Here is a 12,384-nt window from a genome sequence, read left to right on the forward strand (position 1 = left end):
ACTCGACGTTGTACGATAAGTTTCGTCCAAGAGGAATGTTATAGCTTAGTGATTGTTGTCAGGTGTAACGAAGAATATTTAATAATCAAAATGTAAATAGATCTTAAGAGATACTGAAGAAAGTAAACTTAAAAAGTTTAGGTTTATCGTGGGTCCCTGGGGTAATTGAGGGTGCGCGGTAGCCTCTGATAAAATTGACGTTACAAAATATTCGACAAATTGCGTTGGACGAATGTCCTACTGGACAAATTGTAAAATGTAAATAAATAAATAAAAAAAAAAAAAAATTGCGTTGCGGATATGTCTCAACGCGATACGTAGCAGAAAAAATATACTTTCAAGTAAATCCCGCTGTCTGCTGCTGGAAAAATCTAACAAGGTTGATTCGCAGAATCGTTAATCACTGATAATAAAAGATTCTTTCTATTTGCAGACATCCATCATTATCTGTGATAATCTGAGTATCTGTGATCGCGAATCTTACTGTTTATTAGAAACTGATCAACCACAACAACACGTGTACGTATCGTATCGTCTAAAATATTAACAGAATAATTCATTTCAAAGGTTCCTTAACATTAACGTTAATCGCTTGTATTTGATAAGATCTAACGATAAGTACAATAGAACAAGGACTCCTGATCGTTTCAGATTATGGAAATATATCGACCAGAAACGCTTGAAACGTGCAACCTTATTACTCTGTCGAATGTAAATCTAACGAAAAAAGAATCTAAAAGATAATTGTCAAAGTGCGTGTAAAAAGTAATTTCAAAATGTGTAATTAAAGCCCACTGTTTACTAGAAGAGATTGATCAACTACAACCACACGTGTACGTATTATATCGTCTAAAATATTAACAGAATAATTCATTTCAAAGGTTCCTTAACATTAACGTTAATCGCTTGTATTTGATAAGATCTAACGATAAGTACAATAGAACAAGGAGTCCTGATCGTTTCAGATTATGGAAATATATCGACCAGAAACGCTTGAAACGTGCAACCTTATTACTCTGTCGAATGTAAATCTACCGAAAAAGGAATCTAAAAGATAATTGTCAAAGTGCGTGTAAAAAGTAATTTCAAAATTAAAGACTACTGTTTACTAGAAGAGATTGATCTACCACAACCACACGTGTACGTATTATATCGTCTAAAATATTAAAAGAATAATTCATTTCAAAGGTTCCTTAACATTAACGTTAATCGCTTGTATTTGATAAGATCTAACGATAAGTACAATAGAACAAGGAGTCCTGATCGTTTCAGATTATGGAAATATATCGACCAGAAACGCTTGAAACGTTCAACCTTATTACTCTGTCGGATGTAAATCTAACGAAAAAGGAATCTAAAAGATAATTGTCAAAGTGCGTGTAAAAAGTAATTTCAAAATGTGTAATTAAAGACTACTGTTTACTAGAAGAGATTGATCAACCACAACCACACGTGTACGTATTATATCGTCTAAAATATTAACAGAATAATTCATTTCAAAGGTTCCTTAACATTAACGTTAATCGCTTGTATTTGATAAGATCTAACGATAAGTACAATAGAACAAGGACTCCTGATCGTTTCAGATTATGGAAATATATCGACCAGAAACGCTTGAAACGTGCAACCTTATTACTCTGTCGAATGTAAATCTAACGAAAAAGGAATCCAAAAGATAATTGTCAAAGTGCGTGTAAAAAGTAATTTCAAAATGTGTAATTAAAGCCCACTGTTTACTAGAAGAGATTGATCAACCACAACCACACGTGTACGTATTATATCGTCTAAAATATTAACAGAATAATTCATTTCAAAGGTTCCTTAACATTAACGTTAATCGCTTGTATTTGATAAGATCTAACGATAAGTACAACAGAACAAGGACTCCTGATCGTTTCAGATTATAGAAATATATCGACCAGAAACGCTTGAAACGTGCAACCTTATTACTCTGTCGAATGTAAATCTAACGAAAAAAGAATCTAAAAGATAATTGTCAAAGTGCGTGTAAAAAGTAATTTCAAAATGTGTAATTAAAGACTACTGTTTACTAGAAGAGATTGATCAACCACAACTACACGTGTATGTATTATATCGTCTAAAATATTAACAGAATAATTCATTTCAAAGGTTCCTTAACATTAACGTTAATCGCTTGTATTTGATAAGATCTAACGATAAGTACAATAGAACAAGGAGTCCTGATCGTTTCAGATTATGGAAATATATCGACCAGAAACGCTTGAAACGTTCAACCTTATTACTCTGTCGGATGTAAATCTAATGAAAAAGGAATCCAAAAGATAATTGTCAAAGTGCGTGTAAAAAGTAATTTCAAAATTAAAGACTACTGTTTACTAGAAGAGATTGATCTACCACAACCACACGTGTACGTATTATATCGTCTAAAATATTAAAAGAATAATTTATTTCAAAGGTTCCTTAACATTAACGTTAATCGCTTGTATTTGATAAGATCTAACGATAAGTACAATAGAACAAGGAGTCCTGATCGTTTCAGATTATGGAAATATATCGATCGGAAACGTTTGAAACGTTTAACTTTACCACTGTAAATTTAACGAAAAAGAAATCTAAAAGATCAGTACGACGAGCAGCTTAACGAATGTGGATAGTAAATTCAGATATTGAATTTATCGTTGCACGATGAATTTTGAATGGAGTAAGATAGAGATCGATAGGAAAATTGTTAAGCTACTTTGGAAACAACGTTGGAATAAACAAAATTTTTAAGTAATCAGTCAGATGCTAATCTTGTCGAATCGGAAGAGTTTTCTTTTAGGGAGCAACGTTACTGCCATCGATGGTAACGTGAAACATCTGTATTGAATCATCGAAGTCGGAGATATATTAAGTAGCTTAACAAAAACGAATCGGAGAAATATCGTTAGAATATTGAAATTCATTTATTAATTACATTTGGTAATTACGTTTAAAATCAACGACAATGAAACGAACTTTTTTATCTTGTACGTATCATCACTAAATCTAAATTCAATTAAAGAGCAACGAAATTTATCGATCGCGTTCAATCGTCGTATCTAAATCCAACGAAAGAGAAAGACAATTTATTTGTTATTCCCGATTCTTTAATTACGAATTTGTTAAATCGAATCGTTAAATCTAAATCCAACGGAATCCAGCGAATATCTGTAAATATATCTGAGAAAAAGAAATAACAAAGCAAATTCGGATCTCGTCGATACGAACAACTTGCTTTTCCCCTTCGAAGTAACGTAACGCACTTTCCATCGTCGACGCCAAACACTCGCAGAACGAACGTAGTATCTCAAGTTCTTCGAAAGGAAACAGGAAAGCAGCGAGAAACACTGGTTCACCGCGTTTCAGCATTGACCGACCCAGTTACTCGACACAGCTATTCCATTAAAACACGCTTTCCAACCAATGCAAAATCCTCATTTTCACTGATTCCTCCGTATACGTTTTTATCGGCGACGAACCGATCCGATTACATCATTGCCTGGTCGAATCGACTCTGATGGGAATTCGAGAACGAAGATCAGAGGAAATTTCCTTTACTGTGCCAACGAGGATAGGAAAACGAACAAACAGCAACGAATAGCGGAAACTGAACTACGAAATAACAAACAAATCAAGGGAACTTAACTGGAACTTAATTTCGTGAACGTAATTGGAAAAATTGTTGGGTCGATGTTTGATTTAGTTTAATGAAAGTTTAGTCGACCACGTTGTCGATCTATTTTTAACGTTATAGTTAAAATATACGTGGAACTTTAGTTTGGCGAATGCAGTTGGACAAATTGACGAGTGTTCGATAAGTGCGAAGGTTCCCTCGACGGTATAAATCGTCTTCAGTATCATAGTTAAAGATAGAATTTTCTATATCAGTTTCGATGCAAATGTTTCGCTTTACATTTGACGTTTTGAATTTTAAAGTAAATTTATGTTCAGCCAACTTATCGAAAACGTGGAATTACAGAACGGGCAATCTTGGAGATTTCGTTTAAGATATTCGAGTACCTTGAGAATTAAGAGAATACAATTTTGTCAACATAGCTGGTAGTAGTAGTTTTGTAACTCGAGTGCTCTATTGATAAATATTAATGAGATTATCGATATTATAAACAGGGAGTTATCGTAAATTTCAGTTCCAGGTACTTGGAAAATAAACATCGAATAAATACTCGCGATTGTATTTGACAGTACCACTTACGTTTTTCGAAATACTTATACGATATAAGAGTTATTGTCTTTTTCAAGTGTGAATTAAATGCTCGAAATACTTCCGTGTCAGATACAAATCTACGAGTATATGTAATACGTATATTCGATACCATCTACAGTTATAGGTAACACATTTAAGTAATAGTATAATAAATAGTGAACACATACTTGACGAATATTATAGTACTATCAACATATTTTATATGACAAAACGTAGTTCGAGAAAAATAATTTTCTCCATAATTTTCATCATTATCGCGTAATGGCCCTTCCAAAAAAAATTACAACAACACTGTCCTCTGACTCGACGCTGAAGCAACATGAGAAAAAAAGGTAAAAGTATTAGAAATTCAAGACTACTGTTACTAATCCGCGATTAAATATTCTAACGAAGCTTTTCAACGTTCCCTTAGTACTCTTAAAGTTTCCTTTTCTCTCAATTACCAAAGAGATGCAGATGCTTTTGGCAAAATTAATGTTAATTTTTATTCGGACCAAAATATCATTATACATATATATATATATATAATTGTAATTAAAATTGTATGTTGAAAATGTGATGGGAATATATATATATTTTATATATTACATTATATTATATTTTTATATATATATACCCATCTCATTTTCAACATACAATTTTTATTACAATTATATATATATAATGATATTTTGGTCCAAATAAATTATATTTTTATATATTATATTATATTATATTCCCATCTCATTTTCAACATACAATTTTTATTACAATTGTATATATATATAATTATATTTTGGTCCAAATAAATTATATTTTTATATATTATATTATATTATATTCCCATCTCATTTTCAACATACAATTTTTATTACAATTGTATATATATATAATTATATTTTGGTCCAAATAAATTATATTTTTATATATTATATTATATTATATTCCCATCTCATTTTCAACATACAATTTTTATTACAATTGTATATATATATAATTATATTTTGGTCCAAATAAATTATATTTTTATATATTATATTATATTATATTCCCATCTCATTTTCAACATACAATTTTTATTACAATTGTATATATATATAATTATATTTTGGTCCAAATAAATTATATTTTTATATATTATATTATATTATATTCCCATCTCATTTTCAACATACAATTTTTATTACAATTGTATATATATATAATTATATTTTGGTCCAAATAAATTATATTTTTATATATTATATTATATTATATTCCCATCTCATTTTCAACATACAATTTTTATTACAATTATATATATATATAATTATATTTTGGTCCAAATAAATTATATTTTTATATATTATATTATATTATATTATATTCCCATCTCATTTTCAACATACAATTTTTATTACAATTATATATATATAATTATATTTTGGTCCAAATAAATTATATTTTTATATATTATATTATATTATATTCCCATCTCATTTTCAACATACAATTTTTACTACAATTATTTCTATATGTAGCATTTCTATGTACACAGTCAGAATATCACGTTTAATTATTTATTATCGAACACTGGCGCATACATAGTTGGGTTATCGCACGGTTTTCAATATTTTCATATGCAAAACAGGATGACACTTTAAAATGAAAGTGTAAGTATCTGGCTGCTTTCACGAACGATTCTCGAGTATATCCCTAATCAAATTACAGATCGAGATTGAAGGATGATTAACGCGTAGCTTATTACTCTCGTGATAAAGATCTATTTCTGATAAGTATACCAAGAGTCAATTTGATAAGAGAATTCGCGAAAGATGATCGTGGCCGTCGAGGAAAATTACAGATTTCTTATTTTTTGCCTCGATCGAGGTCGAGACTGTTCTTGCAAAGTTGTTATTGAACATCCGTGGACGTTGACCATCGCAACAATCCCAGCTAACAAGGAACCGATAAGAAATTAGGCTAGCACCTCTGATCTCTTTATCTAATTGACTCGTTGCTCGTCCGTTTCGTCACGATTATTTCAGCAGACGTTTTACTGAATCCTACGCGTTATCTCGATAGATCATGCGGAATATCAGACACAGAAGGTAACAGGAAGTCGTTATTAAAGAGCCTTGAATCGTTAATACGACGATAAGTAAAAAGAAGAAATTTTTCCACGTTGCAAAACGAGTCGCAAGGACAAATTTTGCGGTTTGTTAAACGCACGGCTCGCGAAATATTTGAAACGTTAACTTTGCTACTTCTTTCCGTAGAATCTATTTGCATCCTTCAGTTTCGTTCGCGCATACATGAATTTACCCTTTTAATTATTCGTTTATGCATTATGCATTAGTTCAGATTATGGATTAGTTTGGAAAATTACGAAGCAGAGACGTTAGTAAGCGACTGTGAATTTTTTCCAAATTTTTCGGTGACCGAAGCATTGCGACTATTGGAGATAAACGAAATAGACTGGAAGGTACCATGGTATGACGCGTAGCGTGAAAATGAAATATTACCAAGAGTTAAGACTGAAACACAAATATTCGTAGCTTTCGACACACCTAATTGTCGATTACCAACCAAATAAAGCAGCGAGTTATCAAACCAGTGCTAAAATACACGATATTCTACGATAAGAACAAAGTTCCAAGGACAATCTGAAATTTTACGTACACGAACGTTTGTTATTTAATTGAGCAACTTTTCAAATATCCAGATAAGCAGAATATCAATTATACGAAGAAGAGAAGCAACGTAGAGAAACGAGAACGAGCGATAAACTTAATTCCTGAAACGACGAATTGCTGTTCAGAGATTTAGAACACGCCGCCTTGATAATAACGCGAATAGCGTGGAATATTCGTGTGAATAAACAGAAGGACAAGTCGCTATCTAAAATTATGGGAAAATATAATAAAATTCGACGACCTTGTTCAGTTTCCGTTCATATATCGATACGACTTTCTTATAAGCAGGATCATTGACTGAAATCCTACGTGCTCGTTATTATACTTGTTATCCTTGGACGTGTTTGTATAGGAAACTTGCATTCTTTTCCATCCATTCAAAAAGTATGCAAAGTTGCTGCGGCGCAATACAAAGCACGTTTCTCGCACGTGTCGCGATACATCAGCCAAGATTGCACAAATGTCAAATTAACTATCGATATTTCTCATCAGACGCTTCTTTTGTCGATTAATTTCATAGAACGAGAAAAACAAAAGAGATACGAGAATAATCGAGCGTATCTTAAACGAATGCAAATTCTACATGGTTCCTCTCACGAGTTAAACGAAACAACTGTAATGGTTCTTGTTCGATTAACGCGATATTTAATGTAACACCCGTGCATTAAATTTCGTATAAATTGTATTTGTTCGTGTTCCTACGAGCAAATCGAATTAACGTTTCAAGGATGAGATTAAAATACGAAAAAGAAAGAAACTAGATATTAAATGTTATTTTTAATTTTATTGGGTAATCCATCGAATCGATAGTCGATATGGATAATTGCCAAACGTTAACAATGGACCATCGACGATAATGACTGAGGCACAATGGCTTCGTAACGTAGTAGGATAAACACGAAGTGCAACGTGTTAATGATCTTAACTCGCGGAGTTTGCAAGATATTATGGCGAACAATAGAAATTTGCATATTTCTATCATTATTCGTCGTAGTAATGATCGTGATAATAATCGTGATACATGGTAGTATCACTAATAGCAGTAGGTATTGATTTATGTAGAGGAATTATTTCTAAAGTTAAGAAACATTTCCATAAAAATGTTATATCTAGATGCGACTATCAAAGATACTGCATAGAGATACTTTCGGTAGAATCAACATTAACTTTTATTCGGATAAAAACACAATCATATTTTCCTACATATTTTCATTTGTCAAACGAATTAATAGAAATGAATTGTAGATTTAAAATGACAAATAATTGGAAAAAGTTTAGCAGAGTAATTTTTGTACACAGACCGGACGAAACTAACTGAAATAAACGGATAGAATTATGAACACGAACAAGATAGGAGAAAGAAAAGTAAAGATCTGTGCTTCGTCGAAAATCCGAGTATCTGGTGACAGCATTGCTTTCGAGTATGTCTGAAAATTCAAAAATGCTTGATGCAATTTACACCTTGTTAAGATAGCTGTACATAATCCTCGAAAAACGTTATCTGTACAAGATACAACTTGCATTAACGTAGAATCTTGACACGCGGAATCGATATGGTAGCTACGTCTCGAAATTAAATAACAGTAACAGATATCGCGTTTATCTTAATTGCCGTATAACTGCATCCTTGTCCAGGTAAAGTAGCAACAGTAATAAAAGCTTGAGAAAAAGATAATCGATAATCTTGAATGAAAATATCAATAAAATCGTTCATATACCATTGCTAGTATCGCATAATTCGTATAAGAAAACCTGTCACGAGATCGTCACGGTTCTACTGTCAAGAGAGAAGCTTCGACTTATCGCTATCTAACGATAATTTCGCTTCTTTGAATATCGATAGTCGTGGATCAAATCTATTGGGTTGGCAACTAAGCGGTTGCGGATTTTGTCATTGCCACCTATTGGGTTGGCAACTAAGTGATTGCAGATTTTGTCAATAGGTGGTAATGACAAAATCTGCAATCTCTTTGTTACCAACCTAATAACAGAAGTGAATTCTGGATCGGCAACGATACAATTAAAAGTTGTACGATTGTCGAGGCAAGAACGAATGGAAAATGTATTATAGACCGAAATGTGTTAAAATACGTTGCTTTTCTCTTAAGATGATTAAATTTGAAAATTCTCTAGACACGCTTCCATTCGGTCGATAGTTCATACGAATTTGTGAGTTTACGAACGCATCTAGAGAAACAGAACCTAAACAAAGAATATTAGAATCGGTTAATCGTAATATCGCGCTTGTCGAGTAGCGTAATTTTGTTCGTTAGTGGTTGATTAATACATGCTGATAAATAACTTACTTTCACAATCAAAATCGACAAGTTCGAGACATGTTACTCTTCGAACGAGACGATATAGACTGTAGAGAATCGTAAATGCGGAATGTAAACATAAATTATATTTATGAATGATGGTGGCAGTGATGCAAACAGTCAACATCAACAGAGCCGACTCATAACTTCGCCGACTGTCACTCGAGATATTTCACACGACTCGTGTGTGTAATTTAACCAAATTAAATGCACGCCTGTGTATTCAAATATGTACAAAAGCATCGAACAAAACCAACTTCGTACGTGGAATAAACATAAAACGACTTGCAAGTGTACAAAGAAAAGCGCGTCTCCTTCGCTCGTTTAAACACGTTCGTTCTATGATTTTCGCAGTTAGTTTTAATTCATCGATGCCATTCGAACCTACGCGTTTCTACGATACTACCGAGACCTTCGCAGAATTATAATTAACTGCTCGAATAAATGTATCGGAACGTACGGTGAGAACGAAATCTTAAAGAGTAATAACTGAGACGAAATTAACCGTGATATTATACCAGTAAAATATCTCATTGACTTTCGATTTTCACTATTTCCCGAAGATAACAGCTCTTTCGTATTTATACTTCTTCGCTACTTTTTGATACGGAAAGCTGAAAATATTCGGTAAGATATCCGAAATTGTTCAACGTGAACAGAAATGTATAGCTATAGATAAATGTCCATAATTTCGTTTTTTATTAGGTACAGTTCTTTCGCGATGTAACTACTCTTGTTAAAAGACGTTGAAACGTATGGGAAGAGGAATGGAAGATTTTTCCAGAAGAAACCGAACGTGGACGAGAGTTGTTTTTCTTACGAATCCTTCGATTAAAATACTTTGTATCCTCGTGTGACAATTAAATTTATTTTAAAATATTTTTCGTAGATCGATACTATTTGAACAGCGAAGTACAAGCGTCTGATCGCAGCGAGCGTGAAATCTACGAGTCAGAATCGATCCATTGTTCCGCGGAGTTACGATCGACACTCGTTCAGGGTTAAAGAACATAGATTTTCAACTGTCAGTGTTCGTCGTACTTTGTAAAACGATTTTGTAAAATTCGATTTTCATCGAATATTCTTTCAAAGAATCGTGCCCCAGTTTTTCTTAGCTAACGCTCGATCATCTTTCACACGGTGAAACGTGTACCTAAGTTACGTAAATAATATCGACAAAAAGCGACGATTTATCGGTGCAATCGCGTCGTCCCGATCACAAGTCGGTTAATTTAAAACCTTCTCTAAATCAAACCGAGCAACTAGCCCAGCCGACGCTATTCACCTCGACTGATCTCCCTAACGAACATTGTTCAAACGAGAGATAATTCAATCACTCTTTTTAAGATCGATTTGTGCTCCACTAAAATCGATTGAAACATCTGTGCTCTCTATGAAGGACACTATGAAGGACCACGAAAAAGACGTCTTATTTGTTCAAACTAACGTGTTATATAATATTAGTTTGTCGCGAAGGTTTCTTTCGTTTCACGGGGAAATAATGGATGCGCAACGTCGTTTGTTTTACATCGTTTTATCGAATCACGTACGATCCATTTTGTAGTAATGGAACAAAATAATAATAGAACGACCCAATATACACAGTATGGTTAAACTACAGATGTTGCATTTATGAGGAATTTAATTTCATTCGCAGGAATATGAATTCGCGCAAACCTAACCTAAAACAAATGTTGTATCGATAAGTTAGTTATTCGCAGGATTTCAAAAAGTCAAAGAACTGCGTTGGAACGTTTTATCGTATTGCGAGTAGTTCGGAAGAATTGCGTTGAGACGTTTTATCGGAGGGATTTATGAAGCATCGTAAACTTATAGTAAACTTAAGCTTCTCGTAAATAAAGTTTCGATAAACCACGAATATACAGGAAACGTTAAAAAGGCAAAGCTCGACACACAGAGACGAGTAAAGCTTTTTAGGAAATCTTATCTGAACCTTAACCACAACGTCGTTATCAAATAAATAACAATAATACCATTTCGCGATTTAAGTCAATTTAAACCAATTCAAATTGCCCTCTAATCGCAAAAGAGATTCTGCGATTATACCCAACTAATCTAGTTTTAATACTCTCTATAAAAGGACACCGAATTTCATTTCTTGATGGTTCATCTTTGTCAGTTGTTTTTTCATCGGTCGTTTTACAAAAATCTAGTATAACGATACTACATAAATACGTATATGTAGACTGGCAGTCGTACGTCATATCAGGACATCTACCGATATTTAATACAAATTCAATGCTTTTCGCTGATTTTATCTCCGAATTATTTTATTACAGATCTATTACATTAACGTATTAAACTACAAAGTCATACTGTACTCGTCCGCTGCGTTAAAACGTAACATACTAAATAAGGTGAAATTTGCTGGAATAAATTAAGCAGCACTTGCACAATCGAATCGATACGAAATTTTACAGGACATTATCGACAAAAACATCCTCGTATGACGTCAACAACTCGGATGGCAAAAAAATCGAAGTTCAACGAGAAATTATAAAATTCGTAGAAGAAACTCTATAACCTACGCCTTGTAAACTTGTCAATTTGCTATTATTACTTCTTACGTTATTGTACGAGGAAGATTTCAGAAGGAATTAATAAACTCATAAAAAAGGAATCTACGATTTACAACCGGAAACTTGTACCGATAACTATTGAAACTCGATTCACTAATATTGCTACTTGACAAACTATCATCACGCTAGAGTGATTTTACCTTAGTCGACTAAAAGCTACGTTAAATAACATTAAATAACAACAACAAAAAAAAGTAGCAATAACATACGATAAATAATATACGAAATAAGAAAAATTAAAGCTGTATAAACTTACGAAAGATCTATGACCTGCTACTCGCAACTTGTCAAATTCGCTGATCTATCAGTTGATCGATTATCGTAGAACAGAATTTAAATGTCCTGATACTTATAACCGACAGTTTACATACGAAGAGATGACAAAGAACCGGTACTCACTTTCTCGTGGTCAATTCAAAGTATCCAGATGTGAGAATGGGTACTGGTAACCCATAGATGGTGGCGGTTATCGTCCGGTCCGTGAACACGTGCAACGGTCGGCTGCTTCCGCGCGACTGAAACGGAGTCGTGCTACTGAGAACGCTCGAACCAACCACCAAAGACCGCTCGCTACTTGCTAATAC

At 33.1% G+C, this 12,384-nt stretch overlaps 1 protein-coding gene and 1 long non-coding RNA gene across 3 annotated transcripts in view; one reads left to right on the forward strand and one right to left on the reverse strand.

Moving 5' to 3' along the window:
• The window catches only part of LOC117210054 (proton-coupled amino acid transporter 1), a 53,408-nt gene extending 41,024 nt beyond the window's left edge, over positions 1-12,384 (reverse strand). Inside the window, exon 1 of the mRNA XM_033452657.1 lies at positions 12,200-12,384. The gene's annotated coding sequence lies outside the window, so the exon portion shown is untranslated. The remainder of the gene's footprint in view (positions 1-12,199) is intronic.
• LOC117210055 lies at positions 838-2,416 on the forward strand. 2 transcript variants are annotated; one of them, XR_004488037.1, is made up of 4 exons: positions 838-1,140; positions 1,273-1,454; positions 1,587-1,768; positions 2,215-2,416. It is a non-coding gene; the product is annotated as an uncharacterized LOC117210055 (long non-coding RNA). The 2 variants fall into 2 exon arrangements; XR_004488036.1 differs by having other exon boundaries at positions 1,273-1,768.

The sequence above is a fragment of the Bombus bifarius genome, unplaced genomic scaffold, assembly GCF_011952205.1.
Source record: "Bombus bifarius isolate JDL3187 unplaced genomic scaffold, Bbif_JDL3187 scf7180000008199, whole genome shotgun sequence".
NCBI classification, from domain to species: domain Eukaryota; kingdom Metazoa; phylum Arthropoda; class Insecta; order Hymenoptera; family Apidae; genus Bombus; species Bombus bifarius.